This window comes from Epinephelus lanceolatus, chromosome 17 (genome assembly GCF_041903045.1).
Source record: "Epinephelus lanceolatus isolate andai-2023 chromosome 17, ASM4190304v1, whole genome shotgun sequence".
In the NCBI taxonomy this organism is placed as follows: domain Eukaryota; kingdom Metazoa; phylum Chordata; class Actinopteri; order Perciformes; family Serranidae; genus Epinephelus; species Epinephelus lanceolatus.
The window spans coordinates 36390128-36411455 of record NC_135750.1 but is presented as its reverse complement, the minus strand read 5'-3'; positions in this window follow the sequence as shown (position 1 = coordinate 36411455).

Genomic DNA, 21328 nt, shown 5'->3' with positions numbered 1-21328 from the left:
GTCATGTGAAAAAGATGGAATATCATTTTTTTCCACAGCTTGGAGAGAAATTTCTGTTGAAGCACTCACAACCAAGACAACCCCAAAGTGAAGCACTTATGAAGACAAGAATCATCAGTGTCTCTATTTGAGGTGATCTGAGAGTGAACATATAGCTTCCAATACATTCAGGTGATTTTGTCAAGTAAAACTGCCCCAACAAGTAGCACTTACTGATTTAACAGTCAAGTCAATGCTAAAGTTAGGGTAATAGGAATGACTTAAAAGAATGTCCGTATTCTTCAACCTGCAACACACAATGTACAATGCCTTATCTGGGAAATGACAGGTCAGCAACACTACCCCAACAAGAAGCACTTACTGCATTCAGGATTCAAGTCAGTGCTTGTGTTTGGGTCATGTTAATGCCAACTTTATTCATTCCTCTGCTCATATCATCATGATGTAAACTGACTTCTTCTGCAGCTGTCCAGTACAATGTCTGATGAAGCATTCACAACCAAGACAACCCCAAAGTGAAGCACTTATGAACACATGAATCATCAGTGTCTCTATTTGAGGTGATCTGAGAGTGAACATATAGCTTCCAATACATTCAGGTGATTTTGTCAAGTAAAACTGCCCCAACAAGTAGCACTTACTGATTTAACAGTCAAGTCAATGCTAAAGTTAGGGTAATAGGAATGACTTAAAAGAATGTCCGTATTCTTCAACCTGCAACACACAATGTACAATGCCTTATCTGGGAAATGACAGGTCAGCAACACTACCCCAACAAGAAGCACTTACTGCATTCAGGATTCAAGTCAGTGCTTGTGTTTGGGTAAAGTTAATGCCAACTTTATTCATTCCTCTGCTCATATCATCATGATGTAAATTGACTTCTTCTGCAGCTGTCCAGTACAATGTCTGATGAAGCATTTACAACCAAGACAACCCCAAAGCGAAGCACTTATGAACACACAAATCATCAGTGTCTCTATTTGAGGTGATCTGAATGGGATTCCAATGATAGCTAACCTCAGTCTTCAGCATATGTCTTGTTCAACTGCCTCAAAAAAAAGCACTTACTGAATTCAAACTTCTGTCAATCCTGGAGTTGCGCCAAAGTCAAAGATGTGCAGTGAACATTCTTCTTTTCTTACGAGTTTGTCTGTAGTCCGGAATCTTTCCTTCTAGCATCTTCTGTGTTGTGTCACAGTAGCAGAAGAAGTTGTGCTCCTTGCAGAGATTTGCCTTTCTTAAATACTGATAGAATCCACTTCCATCCAACTCCGCCCTCCTTTAAATGAAGTTTCAATGGTCTTTAGTATTGTAAGTAAACAATGGCACTATTTGTACAGTATGTTCAGACGACCATCATGGGTACTTAAATGTATGCATACCATTTGCAGTTGATGAGTGGTCAATTAGAATCCAAAGACTTTTACTGATGCAACTCATTGCCACACAATGACCTCCAGTTGCAACTCCATCAAAAGTACTTCAAAGCAATACAAAGAAGAGCAGTTGGCACTGAAGATGTCCTCCAAAAGTCATGTTCTGCCAAAAGATCCCTAGACAATTAAAGAGACAGTGGGACTTGCTGCTTGTTTTTCAAAATAAATGTATATTAAATTCATGCAGGCAGTAGGCACAAATTCATGTCCCAACCCCAAAACACTTCCTTTATTTTCCCCAATCCCAAGGACCAACAGTGAAAGGCATATTTGAAATTCTCAAAAGACATACAGTTAACCCACGTGAAGATGCAGAGGTCAGCAACACTACCCCAACAAGAAGCACTTACTGCATTCAGAAGTCAAGACGGTGCTTGTGTTTGGGTAATGTTGGTGCCGATTTTACGCGTTTGACAGGTCGTGTGAAAAAGATGGAATGTCATTTTTTTCCACAGCTTGGAGAGAAATTTCTGTTGAAGCACTCACAACTAAGACAACCCCAAAGTGAAGCACTTATGAAGACAAGAATCATCAGTGTCTCTATTTGAGGTGATCTGAGAGTGAACATATAGCTTCCAATACATTCAGGTGATTTTGTCAAGTAAAACTGCCCCAACAAGTAGCACTTACTGATTTAACAGTCAAGTCAATGCTAAAGTTAGGGTAATAGTAATGACTTAAAAGAATGTCCGTATTCTTCAACCTGCAACACACAATGTACAATGCCTTATCTGGGAAATGACAGGTCAGCAACACTACCCCAACAAGAAGCACTTACTGTATTCAGGATTCAAGTCAGTGCTTGTGTTTGGGTAAAGTTAATGCCAACTTTATTCATTCCTCTGCTCATATCATCATGATGTAAATTGACTTCTTCTGCAGCTGTCCAGTACAATGTCTGATGAAGCATTTACAATCAAGACAACCCCAAAGCGAAGCACTTATGAACACACAAATCATCAGTGTCTCTATTTGAGGTGATCTGATTGGGATTCCAATGATAGCTAACCTCAGTCTTCAGCATATGTCTTGTTCAACTGCCTCAAAAAAAAGCACTTACTGAATTCAAACTTCTGTCAATCCTGGAGTTGCGCCAAAGTCAAAGATGTGCAGTGAACATTCTTCTTTTCTTACGAGTTTGTCTGTAGTCCGGAATCTTTCCTTCTAGCATCTTCTGTGTTGTGTCACAGTAGCAGAAGAAGTTGTGCTCCTTGCAGAGATTTGCCTTTCTTAAATACTGATAGAATCCACTTCCATCCAACTCCGCCCTCCTTTAAATGAAGTTTCAATGGTCTTTAGTATTGTAAGTAAACAATGGCACTATTTGTACAGTATGTTCAGACGACCATCATGGGTACTTAAATGTATGCATACCATTTGCAGTTGATGAGTGGTCAATTAGAATCCAAAGACTTTTACTGATGCAACTCATTGCCACACAATGACCTCCAGTTGCAACTCCATCAAAAGTACTTCAAAGCAATACAGAGAAGAGCAGTTGGCACTGAAGATGTCCTCCAAAAGTCATGTTCTGCCAAAAGATCCCTAGACAATTAAAGAGACAGTGGGACTTGCTGCTTGTTTTTCAAAATAAATGTATATTAAATTCATGCAGGCAGTAGGCACAAATTCATGTCCCAACCCCAAAACACTTCCTTTATTTTCCCCAAACCCAGGGACCAATAGTGAAAGGCATATTTGAAATTCTCAAAAGACATACAGCTAACCCACTTGAAGATGCAGAGGTCAGCAACACTACCCCAACAAGAAGCACTTACTGCATTCAGAAGTCAAGACGGTGCTTGTGTTTGGGTAATGTTGGTGCCGATTTTACGCGTTTGACAGGTCGTGTGAAAAAGATGGAATATCATTTTTTTCCACAGCTTGGAGAGAAATTTCTGTTGAAGCACTCACAACTAAGACAACCCCAAAGTGAAGCACTTATGAAGATAAGAATCATCAGTATCTCTATTTGAGGTGATCTGAGAGTGAACATATAGCTTCCAATACATTCAGGTGATTTTGTCAAGTAAAACTGCCCCAACAAGTAGCACTTACTGATTTAACAGTCAAGTCAATGCTAAAGTTAGGGTAATAGGAATGACTTAAAAGAATGTCCGTATTCTTCAACCTGCAACACACAATGTACAATGCCTTATCTGGGAAATGACAGGTCAGCAACACTACCCCAACAAGAAGCACTTACTGCATTCAGGATTCAAGTCAGTGCTTGTGTTTGGGTCATGTTAATGCCAACTTTATTCATTCCTCTGCTCATATCATCATGATGTAAACTGACTTCTTCTGCAGCTGTCCAGTACAATGTCTGATGAAGCATTCACAACCAAGACAACCCCAAAGTGAAGCACTTATGAACACATGAATCATCAGTGTCTCTATTTGAGGTGATCTGAGAGTGAACATATAGCTTCCAATACATTCAGGTGATTTTGTCAAGTAAAACTGCCCCAACAAGTAGCACTTACTGATTTAACAGTCAAGTCAATGCTAAAGTTAGGGTAATAGTAATGACTTAAAAGAATGTCCGTATTCTTCAACCTGCAACACACAATGTACAATGCCTTATCTGGGAAATGACAGGTCAGCAACACTACCCCAACAAGAAGCACTTACTGCATTCAGGATTCAAGTCAGTGCTTGTGTTTGGGTAAAGTTAATGCCAACTTTATTCATTCCTCTGCTCATATCATCATGATGTAAATTGACTTCTTCTGCAGCTGTCCAGTACAATGTCTGATGAAGCATTTACAACCAAGACAACCCCAAAGCGAAGCACTTATGAACACACAAATCATCAGTGTCTCTATTTGAGGTGATCTGAATGGGATTCCAATGATAGCTAACCTCAGTCTTCAGCATATGTCTTGTTCAACTGCCTCAAAAAAAAGCACTTACTGAATTCAAACTTCTGTCAATCCTGGAGTTGCGCCAAAGTCAAAGATGTGCAGTGAACATTCTTCTTTTCTTACGAGTTTGTCTGTAGTCCGGAATCTTTCCTTCTAGCATCTTCTGTGTTGTGTCACAGTAGCAGAAGAAGTTGTGCTCCTTGCAGAGATTTGCCTTTCTTAAATACTGATAGAATCCACTTCCATCCAACTCCGCCCTCCTTTAAATGAAGTTTCAATGGTCTTTAGTATTGTAAGTAAACAATGGCACTATTTGTACAGTATGTTCAGACGACCATCATGGGTACTTAAATGTATGCATACCATTTGCAGTTGATGAGTGGTCAATTAGAATCCAAAGACTTTTACTGATGCAACTCATTGCCACACAATGACCTCCAGTTGCAACTCCATCAAAAGTACTTCAAAGCAATACAAAGAAGAGCAGTTGGCACTGAAGATGTCCTCCAAAAGTCATGTTCTGCCAAAAGATCCCTAGACAATTAAAGAGACAGTGGGACTTGCTGCTTGTTTTTCAAAATAAATGTATATTAAATTCATGCAGGCAGTAGGCACAAATTCATGTCCCAACCCCAAAACACTTCCTTTATTTTCCCCAATCCCAAGGACCAACAGTGAAAGGCATATTTGAAATTCTCAAAAGACATACAGTTAACCCACGTGAAGATGCAGAGGTCAGCAACACTACCCCAACAAGAAGCACTTACTGCATTCAGAAGTCAAGACGGTGCTTGTGTTTGGGTAATGTTGGTGCCGATTTTACGCGTTTGACAGGTCGTGTGAAAAAGATGGAATGTCATTTTTTTCCACAGCTTGGAGAGAAATTTCTGTTGAAGCACTCACAACTAAGACAACCCCAAAGTGAAGCACTTATGAAGACAAGAATCATCAGTGTCTCTATTTGAGGTGATCTGAGAGTGAACATATAGCTTCCAATACATTCAGGTGATTTTGTCAAGTAAAACTGCCCCAACAAGTAGCACTTACTGATTTAACAGTCAAGTCAATGCTAAAGTTAGGGTAATAGTAATGACTTAAAAGAATGTCCGTATTCTTCAACCTGCAACACACAATGTACAATGCCTTATCTGGGAAATGACAGGTCAGCAACACTACCCCAACAAGAAGCACTTACTGTATTCAGGATTCAAGTCAGTGCTTGTGTTTGGGTAAAGTTAATGCCAACTTTATTCATTCCTCTGCTCATATCATCATGATGTAAATTGACTTCTTCTGCAGCTGTCCAGTACAATGTCTGATGAAGCATTTACAATCAAGACAACCCCAAAGCGAAGCACTTATGAACACACAAATCATCAGTGTCTCTATTTGAGGTGATCTGATTGGGATTCCAATGATAGCTAACCTCAGTCTTCAGCATATGTCTTGTTCAACTGCCTCAAAAAAAAGCACTTACTGAATTCAAACTTCTGTCAATCCTGGAGTTGCGCCAAAGTCAAAGATGTGCAGTGAACATTCTTCTTTTCTTACGAGTTTGTCTGTAGTCCGGAATCTTTCCTTCTAGCATCTTCTGTGTTGTGTCACAGTAGCAGAAGAAGTTGTGCTCCTTGCAGAGATTTGCCTTTCTTAAATACTGATAGAATCCACTTCCATCCAACTCCGCCCTCCTTTAAATGAAGTTTCAATGGTCTTTAGTATTGTAAGTAAACAATGGCACTATTTGTACAGTATGTTCAGACGACCATCATGGGTACTTAAATGTATGCATACCATTTGCAGTTGATGAGTGGTCAATTAGAATCCAAAGACTTTTACTGATGCAACTCATTGCCACACAATGACCTCCAGTTGCAACTCCATCAAAAGTACTTCAAAGCAATACAAAGAAGAGCAGTTGGCACTGAAGATGTCCTCCAAAAGTCATGTTCTGCCAAAAGATCCCTAGACAATTAAAGAGACAGTGGGACTTGCTGCTTGTTTTTCAAAATAAATGTATATTAAATTCATGCAGGCAGTAGGCACAAATTCATGTCCCAACCCCAAAACACTTCCTTTATTTTCCCCAAACCCAGGGACCAATAGTGAAAGGCATATTTGAAATTCTCAAAAGACATACAGCTAACCCACTTGAAGATGCAGAGGTCAGCAACACTACCCCAACAAGAAGCACTTACTGCATTCAGAAGTCAAGACGGTGCTTGTGTTTGGGTAATGTTGGTGCCGATTTTACGCGTTTGACAGGTCGTGTGAAAAAGATGGAATATCATTTTTTTCCACAGCTTGGAGAGAAATTTCTGTTGAAGCACTCACAACTAAGACAACCCCAAAGTGAAGCACTTATGAAGACAAGAATCATCAGTATCTCTATTTGAGGTGATCTGAGAGTGAACATATAGCTTCCAATACATTCAGGTGATTTTGTCAAGTAAAACTGCCCCAACAAGTAGCACTTACTGATTTAACAGTCAAGTCAATGCTAAAGTTAGGGTAATAGGAATGACTTAAAAGAATGTCCGTATTCTTCAACCTGCAACACACAATGTACAATGCCTTATCTGGGAAATGACAGGTCAGCAACACTACCCCAACAAGAAGCACTTACTGCATTCAGGATTCAAGTCAGTGCTTGTGTTTGGGTCATGTTAATGCCAACTTTATTCATTCCTCTGCTCATATCATCATGATGTAAACTGACTTCTTCTGCAGCTGTCCAGTACAATGTCTGATGAAGCATTCACAACCAAGACAACCCCAAAGTGAAGCTGCGCCAAAGTCAAAGATGTGCAGTGAACATTCTCCTTTACTTACGAGTTTGTCTGTAGTCCGGAATCTTTCCTTCTAGCATCTTTTGTGTTGTGTCACAGTAGCAGAAGAAGTTGTGCTCCTTGCAGAGATTTGCCTTTCTTAAATACTGATAGCATCCACTTCCATCCAACTCCGCCCTCCTTTAAATGAAGTTTCAATGGTCTTTAGTATTGTAAGTAAACAATGGCACTATTTGTACAGTATGTTCAGACGACCATCATGGGTACTTAAATGTATGCATACCATTTGCAGTTGATGAGTGGTCAATTAGAATCCAAAGACTTTTACTGATGCAACTCATTGCCACACAATGACCTCCAGTTGCAACTCCATCAAAAGTACTTCAAAGCAATACAAAGAAGAGCAGTTGGCACTGAAGATGTCCTCCAAAAGTCATGTTCTGCCAAAAGATCCCTAGACAATTAAAGAGACAGTGGGACTTGCTGCTTGTTTTTCAAAATAAATGTATATTAAATTCATGCAGGCAGTAGGCACAAATTCATGTCCCAACCCCAAAACACTTCCTTTATTTTCCCCAAACCCAGGGACCAATAGTGAAAGGCATATTTGAAATTCTCAAAAGACATACAGCTAACCCACTTGAAGATGCAGAGGTCAGCAACACTACCCCAACAAGAAGCACTTACTGCATTCAGAAGTCAAGACGGTGCTTGTGTTTGGGTAATGTTGGTGCCGATTTTACGCGTTTGACAGGTCGTGTGAAAAAGATGGAATGTCATTTTTTTCCACAGCTTGGAGAGAAATTTCTGTTGAAGCACTCACAACTAAGACAACCCCAAAGTGAAGCACTTATGAAGACAAGAATCATCAGTGTCTCTATTTGAGGTGATCTGAGAGTGAACATATAGCTTCCAATACATTCAGGTGATTTTGTCAAGTAAAACTGCCCCAACAAGTAGCACTTACTGATTTAACAGTCAAGTCAATGCTAAAGTTAGGGTAATAGGAATGACTTAAAAGAATGTCCATATTCTTCAACCTGCAACACACAATGTACAATGCCTTATCTGGGAAATGACAGGTCAGCAACACTACCCCAACAAGAAGCACTTACTGCATTCAGGATTCAAGTCAGTGCTTGTGTTTGGGTCATGTTAATGCCAACTTTATTCATTCCTCTGCTCATATCATCATGATGTAAACTGACTTCTTCTGCAGCTGTCCAGTACAATGTCTGATGAAGCATTCACAACCAAGACAACCCCAAAGTGAAGCACTTATGAACACATGAATCATCAGTGTCTCTATTTGAGGTGATCTGAGAGTGAACATATAGCTTCCAATACATTCAGGTGATTTTGTCAAGTAAAACTGCCCCAACAAGTAGCACTTACTGATTTAACAGTCAAGTCAATGCTAAAGTTAGGGTAATAGTAATGACTTAAAAGAATGTCCGTATTCTTCAACCTGCAACACACAATGTACAATGCCTTATCTGGGAAATGACAGGTCAGCAACACTACCCCAACAAGAAGCACTTACTGTATTCAGGATTCAAGTCAGTGCTTGTGTTTGGGTAAAGTTAATGCCAACTTTATTCATTCCTCTGCTCATATCATCATGATGTAAATTGACTTCTTCTGCAGCTGTCCAGTACAATGTCTGATGAAGCATTTACAATCAAGACAACCCCAAAGCGAAGCACTTATGAACACACAAATCATCAGTGTCTCTATTTGAGGTGATCTGAATGGGATTCCAATGATAGCTAACCTCAGTCTTCAGCATATGTCTTGTTCAACTGCCTCAAAAAAAAGCACTTACTGAATTCAAACTTCTGTCAATCCTGGAGTTGCGCCAAAGTCAAAGATGTGCAGTGAACATTCTTCTTTTCTTACGAGTTTGTCTGTAGTCCGGAATCTTTCCTTCTAGCATCTTCTGTGTTGTGTCACAGTAGCAGAAGAAGTTGTGCTCCTTGCAGAGATTTGCCTTTCTTAAATACTGATAGAATCCACTTCCATCCAACTCCGCCCTCCTTTAAATGAAGTTTCAATGGTCTTTAGTATTGTAAGTAAACAATGGCACTATTTGTACAGTATGTTCAGACGACCATCATGGGTACTTAAATGTATGCATACCATTTGCAGTTGATGAGTGGTCAATTAGAATCCAAAGACTTTTACTGATGCAACTCATTGCCACACAATGACCTCCAGTTGCAACTCCATCAAAAGTACTTCAAAGCAATACAAAGAAGAGCAGTTGGCACTGAAGATGTCCTCCAAAAGTCATGTTCTGCCAAAAGATCCCTAGACAATTAAAGAGACAGTGGGACTTGCTGCTTGTTTTTCAAAATAAATGTATATTAAATTCATGCAGGCAGTAGGCACAAATTCATGTCCCAACCCCAAAACACTTCCTTTATTTTCCCCAAACCCAGGGACCAATAGTGAAAGGCATATTTGAAATTCTCAAAAGACATACAGCTAACCCACTTGAAGATGCAGAGGTCAGCAACACTACCCCAACAAGAAGCACTTACTGCATTCAGAAGTCAAGACGGTGCTTGTGTTTGGGTAATGTTGGTGCCGATTTTACGCGTTTGACAGGTCGTGTGAAAAAGATGGAATGTCATTTTTTTCCACAGCTTGGAGAGAAATTTCTGTTGAAGCACTCACAACTAAGACAACCCCAAAGTGAAGCACTTATGAAGACAAGAATCATCAGTGTCTCTATTTGAGGTGATCTGAGAGTGAACATATAGCTTCCAATACATTCAGGTGATTTTGTCAAGTAAAACTGCCCCAACAAGTAGCACTTACTGATTTAACAGTCAAGTCAATGCTAAAGTTAGGGTAATAGGAATGACTTAAAAGAATGTCCATATTCTTCAACCTGCAACACACAATGTACAATGCCTTATCTGGGAAATGACAGGTCAGCAACACTACCCCAACAAGAAGCACTTACTGCATTCAGGATTCAAGTCAGTGCTTGTGTTTGGGTCATGTTAATGCCAACTTTATTCATTCCTCTGCTCATATCATCATGATGTAAACTGACTTCTTCTGCAGCTGTCCAGTACAATGTCTGATGAAGCATTCACAACCAAGACAACCCCAAAGTGAAGCACTTATGAACACATGAATCATCAGTGTCTCTATTTGAGGTGATCTGAGAGTGAACATATAGCTTCCAATACATTCAGGTGATTTTGTCAAGTAAAACTGCCCCAACAAGTAGCACTTACTGATTTAACAGTCAAGTCAATGCTAAAGTTAGGGTAATAGTAATGACTTAAAAGAATGTCCGTATTCTTCAACCTGCAACACACAATGTACAATGCCTTATCTGGGAAATGACAGGTCAGCAACACTACCCCAACAAGAAGCACTTACTGTATTCAGGATTCAAGTCAGTGCTTGTGTTTGGGTAAAGTTAATGCCAACTTTATTCATTCCTCTGCTCATATCATCATGATGTAAATTGACTTCTTCTGCAGCTGTCCAGTACAATGTCTGATGAAGCATTTACAATCAAGACAACCCCAAAGCGAAGCACTTATGAACACACAAATCATCAGTGTCTCTATTTGAGGTGATCTGAATGGGATTCCAATGATAGCTAACCTCAGTCTTCAGCATATGTCTTGTTCAACTGCCTCAAAAAAAAGCACTTACTGAATTCAAACTTCTGTCAATCCTGGAGTTGCGCCAAAGTCAAAGATGTGCAGTGAACATTCTTCTTTTCTTACGAGTTTGTCTGTAGTCCGGAATCTTTCCTTCTAGCATCTTCTGTGTTGTGTCGCAGTAGCAGAAGAAGTTGTGCTCCTTGCAGAGATTTGCCTTTCTTAAATACTGATAGAATCCACTTCCATCCAACTCCGCCCTCCTTTAAATGAAGTTTCAATGGTCTTTAGTATTGTAAGTAAACAATGGCACTATTTGTACAGTATGTTCAGACGACCATCATGGGTACTTAAATGTATGCATACCATTTGCAGTTGATGAGTGGTCAATTAGAATCCAAAGACTTTTACTGATGCAACTCATTGCCACACAATGACCTCCAGTTGCAACTCCATCAAAAGTACTTCAAAGCAATACAAAGAAGAGCAGTTGGCACTGAAGATGTCCTCCAAAAGTCATGTTCTGCCAAAAGATCCCTAGACAATTAAAGAGACAGTGGGACTTGCTGCTTGTTTTTCAAAATAAATGTATATTAAATTCATGCAGGCAGTAGGCACAAATTCATGTCCCAACCCCAAAACACTTCCTTTATTTTCCCCAAACCCAGGGACCAATAGTGAAAGGCATATTTGAAATTCTCAAAAGACATACAGCTAACCCACTTGAAGATGCAGAGGTCAGCAACACTACCCCAACAAGAAGCACTTACTGCATTCAGAAGTCAAGACGGTGCTTGTGTTTGGGTAATGTTGGTGCCGATTTTACGCGTTTGACAGGTCGTGTGAAAAAGATGGAATATCATTTTTTTCCACAGCTTGGAGAGAAATTTCTGTTGAAGCACTCACAACTAAGACAACCCCAAAGTGAAGCACTTATGAAGACAAGAATCATCAGTGTCTCTATTTGAGGTGATCTGAGAGTGAACATATAGCTTCCAATACATTCAGGTGATTTTGTCAAGTAAAACTGCCCCAACAAGTAGCACTTACTGATTTAACAGTCAAGTCAATGCTAAAGTTAGGGTAATAGTAATGACTTAAAAGAATGTCCGTATTCTTCAACCTGCAACACACAATGTACAATGCCTTATCTGGGAAATGACAGGTCAGCAACACTACCCCAACAAGAAGCACTTACTGCATTCAGGATTCAAGTCAGTGCTTGTGTTTGGGTCATGTTAATGCCAACTTTATTCATTCCTCTGCTCATATCATCATGATGTAAACTGACTTCTTCTGCAGCTGTCCAGTACAATGTCTGATGAAGCATTCACAACCAAGACAACACCAAAGTGAAGCTGCGCCAAAGTCAAAGATGTGCAGTGAACATTCTCCTTTACTTACGAGTTTGTCTGTAGTCCGGAATCTTTCCTTCTAGCATCTTTTGTGTTGTGTCACAGTAGCAGAAGAAGTTGTGCTCCTTGCAGAGATTTGCCTTTCTTAAATACTGATAGCATCCACTTCCATCCAACTCCGCCCTCCTTTAAATGAAGTTTCAATGGTCTTTAGTATTGTAAGTAAACAATGGCACTATTTGTACAGTATGTTCAGACGACCATCATGGGTACTTAAATGTATGCATACCATTTGCAGTTGATGAGTGGTCAATTAGAATCCAAAGACTTTTACTGATGCAACTCATTGCCACACAATGACCTCCAGTTGCAACTCCATCAAAAGTACTTCAAAGCAATACAAAGAAGAGCAGTTGGCACTGAAGATGTCCTCCAAAAGTCATGTTCTGCCAAAAGATCCCTAGACAATTAAAGAGACACTGTTTGTTTTTCAAAATAAATGTATATTAAATTCATGCAGGCAGTAGGCACAAATTCATGTCCCAACCCCAAAACACTTCCTTTATTTTCCCCAATCCCAAGGACCAACAGTGAAAGGCATATTTGAAATTCTCAAAAGACATACAGTTAACCCACGTGAAGATGCAGAGGTCAGCAACACTACCCCAACAAGAAGCACTTACTGCATTCAGAAGTCAAGACGGTGCTTGTGTTTGGGTAATGTTGGTGCCGATTTTACACGTTTGACAGGTCATGTGAAAAAGATGGAATATCATTTTTTTCCACAGCTTGGAGAGAAATTTCTGTTGAAGCACTCACAACTAAGACAACCCCAAAGTGAAGCACTTATGAAGACAAGAATCATCAGTGTCTCTATTTGAGGTGATCTGAGAGTGAACATATAGCTTCCAATACATTCAGGTGATTTTGTCAAGTAAAACTGCCCCAACAAGTAGCACTTACTGATTTAACAGTCAAGTCAATGCTAAAGTTAGGGTAATAGGAATGACTTAAAAGAATGTCCGTATTCTTCAACCTGCAACACACAATGTACAATGCCTTATCTGGGAAATGACAGGTCAGCAACACTACCCCAACAAGAAGCACTTACTGCATTCAGGATTCAAGTCAGTGCTTGTGTTTGGGTAATGTTAATGCCAACTTTATTCATTCCTCTGCTCATATCATCATGATGTAAACTGACTTCTTCTGCAGCTGTCCAGTACAATGTCTGATGAAGCATTCACAACCAAGACAACCCCAAAGTGAAGCACTTATGAACACATGAATCATCAGTGTCTCTATTTGAGGTGATCTGAGAGTGAACATATAGCTTCCAATACATTCAGGTGATTTTGTCAAGTAAAACTGCCCCAACAAGTAGCACTTACTGATTTAACAGTCAAGTCAATGCTAAAGTTAGGGTAATAGTAATGACTTAAAAGAATGTCCGTATTCTTCAACCTGCAACACACAATGTACAATGCCTTATCTGGGAAATGACAGGTCAGCAACACTACCCCAACAAGAAGCACTTACTGTATTCAGGATTCAAGTCAGTGCTTGTGTTTGGGTAAAGTTAATGCCAACTTTATTCATTCCTCTGCTCATATCATCATGATGTAAATTGACTTCTTCTGCAGCTGTCCAGTACAATGTCTGATGAAGCATTTACAACCAAGACAACCCCAAAGCGAAGCACTTATGAACACACAAATCATCAGTGTCTCTATTTGAGGTGATCTGAATGGGATTCCAATGATAGCTAACCTCAGTCTTCAGCATATGTCTTGTTCAACTGCCTCAAAAAAAAGCACTTACTGAATTCAAACTTCTGTCAATCCTGGAGTTGCGCCAAAGTCAAAGATGTGCAGTGAACATTCTTCTTTTCTTACGAGTTTGTCTGTAGTCCGGAATCTTTCCTTCTAGCATCTTCTGTGTTGTGTCACAGTAGCAGAAGAAGTTGTGCTCCTTGCAGAGATTTGCCTTTCTTAAATACTGATAGAATCCACTTCCATCCAACTCCGCCCTCCTTTAAATGAAGTTTCAATGGTCTTTAGTATTGTAAGTAAACAATGGCACTATTTGTACAGTATGTTCAGACGACCATCATGGGTACTTAAATGTATGCATACCATTTGCAGTTGATGAGTGGTCAATTAGAATCCAAAGACTTTTACTGATGCAACTCATTGCCACACAATGACCTCCAGTTGCAACTCCATCAAAAGTACTTCAAAGCAATACAAAGAAGAGCAGTTGGCACTGAAGATGTCCTCCAAAAGTCATGTTCTGCCAAAAGATCCCTAGACAATTAAAGAGACAGTGGGACTTGCTGCTTGTTTTTCAAAATAAATGTATATTAAATTCATGCAGGCAGTAGGCACAAATTCATGTCCCAACCCCAAAACACTTCCTTTATTTTCCCCAATCCCAAGGACCAACAGTGAAAGGCATATTTGAAATTCTCAAAAGACATACAGTTAACCCACGTGAAGATGCAGAGGTCAGCAACACTACCCCAACAAGAAGCACTTACTGCATTCAGAAGTCAAGACGGTGCTGGTGTTTGGGTAATGTTGGTGCCGATTTTACGCGTTTGACAGGTCGTGTGAAAAAGATGGAATGTCATTTTTTTCCACAGCTTGGAGAGAAATTTCTGTTGAAGCACTCACAACTAAGACAACCCCAAAGTGAAGCACTTATGAAGACAAGAATCATCAGTGTCTCTATTTGAGGTGATCTGAGAGTGAACATATAGCTTCCAATACATTCAGGTGATTTTGTCAAGTAAAACTGCCCCAACAAGTAGCACTTACTGATTTAACAGTCAAGTCAATGCTAAAGTTAGGGTAATAGGAATGACTTAAAAGAATGTCCATATTCTTCAACCTGCAACACACAATGTACAATGCCTTATCTGGGAAATGACAGGTCAGCAACACTACCCCAACAAGAAGCACTTACTGCATTCAGGATTCAAGTCAGTGCTTGTGTTTGGGTCATGTTAATGCCAACTTTATTCATTCCTCTGCTCATATCATCATGATGTAAACTGACTTCTTCTGCAGCTGTCCAGTACAATGTCTGATGAAGCATTCACAACCAAGACAACCCCAAAGTGAAGCACTTATGAACACATGAATCATCAGTGTCTCTATTTGAGGTGATCTGAGAGTGAACATATAGCTTCCAATACATTCAGGTGATTTTGTCAAGTAAAACTGCCCCAACAAGTAGCACTTACTGATTTAACAGTCAAGTCAATGCTAAAGTTAGGGTAATAGTAATGACTTAAAAGAATGTCCGTATTCTTCAACCTGCAACACACAATGTACAATGCCTTATCTGGGAAATGACAGGTCAGCAACACTACCCCAACAAGAAGCACTTACTGTATTCAGGATTCAAGTCAGTGCTTGTGTTTGGGTAAAGTTAATGCCAACTTTATTCATTCCTCTGCTCATATCATCATGATGTAAATTGACTTCTTCTGCAGCTGTCCAGTACAATGTCTGATGAAGCATTTACAATCAAGACAACCCCAAAGCGAAGCACTTATGAACACACAAATCATCAGTGTCTCTATTTGAGGTGATCTGAATGGGATTCCAATGATAGCTAACCTCAGTCTTCAGCATATGTCTTGTTCAACTGCCTCAAAAAAAAGCACTTACTGAATTCAAACTTCTGTCAATCCTGGAGTTGCGCCAAAGTCAAAGATGTGCAGTGAACATTCTTCTTTTCTTACGAGTTTGTCTGTAGTCCGGAATCTTTCCTTCTAGCATCTTCTGTGTTGTGTCACAGTAGCAGAAGAAGTTGTGCTCCTTGCAGAGATTTGCCTTTCTTAAATACTGATAGAATCCACTTCCATCCAACTCCGCCCTCCTTTAAATGAAGTTTCAATGGTCTTTAGTATTGTAAGTAAACAATGGCACTATTTGTACAGTATGTTCAGACGACCATCATGGGTACTTAAATGTATGCATACCATTTGCAGTTGATGAGTGGTCAATTAGAATCCAAAGACTTTTACTGATGCAACTCATTGCCACACAATGACCTCCAGTTGCAACTCCATCAAAAGTACTTCAAAGCAATACAAAGAAGAGCAGTTGGCACTGAAGATGTCCTCCAAAAGTCATGTTCTGCCAAAAGATCCCTAGACAATTAAAGAGACAGTGGGACTTGCTGCTTGTTTTTCAAAATAAATGTATATTAAATTCATGCAGGCAGTAGGCACAAATTCATGTCCCAACCCCAAAACACTTCCTTTATTTTCCCCAATCCCAAGGACCAACAGTGAAAGGCATATTTGAAATTCTCAAAAGACATACAGTTAACCCACGTGAAGATGCAGAGGTCAGCAACACTACCCCAACAAGAAGCACTTACTGCATTCAGAAGTCAAGACGGTGCTGGTGTTTGGGTAATGTTGGTGCCGATTTTACGCGTTTGACAGGTCGTGTGAAAAAGATGGAATGTCATTTTTTTCCACAGCTTGGAGAGAAATTTCTGTTGAAGCACTCACAACTAAGACAACCCCAAAGTGAAGCACTTATGAAGACAAGAATCATCAGTGTCTCTATTTGAGGTGATCTGAGAGTGAACATATAGCTTCCAATACATTCAGGTGATTTTGTCAAGTAAAACTGCCCCAACAAGTAGCACTTACTGATTTAACAGTCAAGTCAATGCTAAAGTTAGGGTAATAGGAATGACTTAAAAGAATGTCCATATTCTTCAACCTGCAACACACAATGTACAATGCCTTATCTGGGAAATGACAGGTCAGCAACACTACCCCAACAAGAAGCACTTACTGCATTCAGGATTCAAGTCAGTGCTTGTGTTTGGGTCATGTTAATGCCAACTTTATTCATTCCTCTGCTCATATCATCATGATGTAAACTGACTTCTTCTGCAGCTGTCCAGTACAATGTCTGATGAAGCATTCACAACCAAGACAACCCCAAAGTGAAGCACTTATGAACACATGAATCATCAGTGTCTCTATTTGAGGTGATCTGAGAGTGAACATATAGCTTCCAATACATTCAGGTGATTTTGTCAAGTAAAACTGCCCCAACAAGTAGCACTTACTGATTTAACAGTCAAGTCAATGCTAAAGTTAGGGTAATAGTAATGACTTAAAAGAATGTCCGTATTCTTCAACCTGCAACACACAATGTACAATGCCTTATCTGGGAAATGACAGGTCAGCAACACTACCCCAACAAGAAGCACTTACTGTATTCAGGATTCAAGTCAGTGCTTGTGTTTGGGTAAAGTTAATGCCAACTTTATTCATTCCTCTGCTCATATCATCATGATGTAAATTGACTTCTTCTGCAGCTGTCCAGTACAATGTCTGATGAAGCATTTACAATCAAGACAACCCCAAAGCGAAGCACTTATGAACACACAAATCATCAGTGTCTCTATTTGAGGTGATCTGAATGGGATTCCAATGATAGCTAACCTCAGTCTTCAGCATATGTCTTGTTCAACTGCCTCAAAAAAAAGCACTTACTGAATTCAAACTTCTGTCAATCCTGGAGTTGCGCCAAAGTCAAAGATGTGCAGTGAACATTCTTCTTTTCTTACGAGTTTGTCTGTAGTCCGGAATCTTTCCTTCTAGCATCTTCTGTGTTGTGTCACAGTAGCAGAAGAAGTTGTGCTCCTTGCAGAGATTTGCCTTTCTTAAATACTGATAGAATCCACTTCCATCCAACTCCGCCCTCCTTTAAATGAAGTTTCAATGGTCTTTAGTATTGTAAGTAAACAATGGCACTATTTGTACAGTATGTTCAGACGACCATCATGGGTACTTAAATGTATGCATACCATTTGCAGTTGATGAGTGGTCAATTAGAATCCAAAGACTTTTACTGATGCAACTCATTGCCACACAATGACCTCCAGTTGCAACTCCATCAAAAGTACTTCAAAGCAATACAAAGAAGAGCAGTTGGCACTGAAGATGTCCTCCAAAAGTCATGTTCTGCCAAAAGATCCCTAGACAATTAAAGAGACAGTGGGACTTGCTGCTTGTTTTTCAAAATAAATGTATATTAAATTCATGCAGGCAGTAGGCACAAATTCATGTCCCAACCCCAAAACACTTCCTTTATTTTCCCCAATCCCAAGGACCAACAGTGAAAGGCATATTTGAAATTCTCAAAAGACATACAGTTAACCCACGTGAAGATGCAGAGGTCAGCAACACTACCCCAACAAGAAGCACTTACTGCATTCAGAAGTCAAGACGGTGCTGGTGTTTGGGTAATGTTGGTGCCGATTTTACGCGTTTGACAGGTCGTGTGAAAAAGATGGAATGTCATTTTTTTCCACAGCTTGGAGAGAAATTTCTGTTGAAGCACTCACAACTAAGACAACCCCAAAGTGAAGCACTTATGAAGACAAGAATCATCAGTGTCTCTATTTGAGGTGATCTGAGAGTGAACATATAGCTTCCAATACATTCAGGTGATTTTGTCAAGTAAAACTGCCCCAACAAGTAGCACTTACTGATTTAACAGTCAAGTCAATGCTAAAGTTAGGGTAATAGGAATGACTTAAAAGAATGTCCATATTCTTCAACCTGCAACACACAATGTACAATGCCTTATCTGGGAAATGACAGGTCAGCAACACTACCCCAACAAGAAGCACTTACTGCATTCAGGATTCAAGTCAGTGCTTGTGTTTGGGTCATGTTAATGCCAACTTTATTCATTCCTCTGCTCATATCATCATGATGTAAACTGACTTCTTCTGCAGCTGTCCAGTACAATGTCTGATGAAGCATTCACAACCAAGACAACCCCAAAGTGAAGCACTTATGAACACATGAATCATCAGTGTCTCTATTTGAGGTGATCTGAGAGTGAACATATAGCTTCCAATACATTCAGGTGATTTTGTCAAGTAAAACTGCCCCAACAAGTAGCACTTACTGATTTAACAGTCAAGTCAATGCTAAAGTTAGGGTAATAGGACTGACTTAAAAGAATGTCCGTATTCTTCAACCTGCAACACACAATGTACAATGCCTTATCTGGGAAATGACAGGTCAGCAACACTACCCCAACAAGAAGCACTTACTGTATTCAGGATTCAAGTCAGTGCTTGTGTTTGGGTAAAGTTAATGCCAACTTTATTCATTCCTCTGCTCATATCATCATGATGTAAATTGACTTCTTCTGCAGCTGTCCAGTACAATGTCTGATGAAGCATTTACAATCAAGACAACCCCAAAGCGAAGCACTTATGAACACACAAATCATCAGTGTCTCTATTTGAGGTGATCTGAATGGGATTCCAATGATAGCTAACCTCAGTCTTCAGCATATGTCTTGTTCAACTGCCTCAAAAAAAAGCACTTACTGAATTCAAACTTCTGTCAATCCTGGAGTTGCGCCAAAGTCAAAGATGTGCAGTGAACATTCTTCTTTTCTTACGAGTTTGTCTGTAGTCCGGAATCTTTCCTTCTAGCATCTTCTGTGTTGTGTCGCAGTAGCAGAAGAAGTTGTGCTCCTTGCAGAGATTTGCCTTTCTTAAATACTGATAGAATCCACTTCCATCCAACTCCGCCCTCCTTTAAATGAAGTTTCAATGGTCTTTAGTATTGTAAGTAAACAATGGCACTATTTGTACAGTATGTTCAGACGACCATCATGGGTACTTAAATGTATGCATACCATTTGCAGTTGATGAGTGGTCAATTAGAATCCAAAGACTTTTACTGATGCAACTCATTGCCACACAATGACCTCCAGTTGCAACTCCATCAAAAGTACTTCAAAGCAATACAAAGAAGAGCAGTTGGCACTGAAGATGTCCTCCAAAAGTCATGTTCTGCCAAAAGATCCCTAGACAATTAAAGAGACAGTGGGACTTGCTGCTTGTTTTTCAAAATAAATGTATATTAAATTCATGCAGGCAGTAGGCACAAATTCATGTCCCAACCCCAAAACACTTCCTTTATTTTCCCCAAACCCAGGGACCAATAGTGAAAGGCATATTTGAAATTCTCAAAAGACATACAGCTAACCCACTTGAAGATGCAGAGGTCAGCAACACTACCCCAACAAGAAGCACTTACTGCATTCAGAAGTCAAGACGGTGCTTGTGTTTGGGTAATGTTGGTGCCGATTTTACGCGTTTGACAGGTCGTGTGAAAAAGATGGAATATCATTTTTTTCCACAGCTTGGAGAGAAATTTCTGTTGAAGCACTCACAACTAAGACAACCCCAAAGTGAAGCACTTATGAAGACAAGAATCATCAGTGTCTCTATTTGAGGTGATCTGAGAGTGAACATATAGCTTCCAATACATTCAGGTGATTTTGTCAAGTAAAACTGCCCCAACAAGTAGCACTTACTGATTTAACAGTCAAGTCAATGCTAAAGTTAGGGTAATAGGAATGACTTAAAAGAATGTCCGTATTCTTCAACCTGCAACACACAATGTACAATGCCTTATCTGGGAAATGACAGGTCAGCAACACTACCCCAACAAGAAGCACTTACTGCATTCAGGATTCAAGTCAGTGCTTGTGTTTGGGTCATGTTAATGCCAACTTTATTCATTCCTCTGCTCATATCATCATGATGTAAACTGACTTCTTCTGCAGCTGTCCAGTACAATGTCTGATGAAGCATTCACAACCAAGACAACCCCAAAGTGAAGCACTTATGAACACATGAATCATCAGTGTCTCTATTTGAGGTGATCTGAGAGTGAACATATAGCTTCCAATACATTCAGGTGATTTTGTCAAGTAAAACTGCCCCAACAAGTAGCACTTACTGATTTAACAGTCAAGTCAATGCTAAAGTTAGGGTAATAGGACTGACTTAAAAGAATGTCCGTATTCTTCAACCTGCAACACACAATGTACAATGCCTTATCTGGGAAATGACAGGTCAGCAACACTACCCCAACAAGAAGCACTTACTGTATTCAGGATTCAAGTCAGTGCTTGTGTTTGGGTAAAGTTAATGCCAACTTTATTCATTCCTCTGCTCATATCATCATGATGTAAATTGACTTCTTCTGCAGCTGTCCAGTACAATGTCTGATGAAGCATTTACAATCAAGACAACCCCAAAGCGAAGCACTTATGAACACACAAATCATCAGTGTCTCTATTTGAGGTGATCTGAATGGGATTCCAATGATAGCTAACCTCAGTCTTCAGCATATGTCTTGTTCAACTGCCTCAAAAAAAAGCACTTACTGAATTC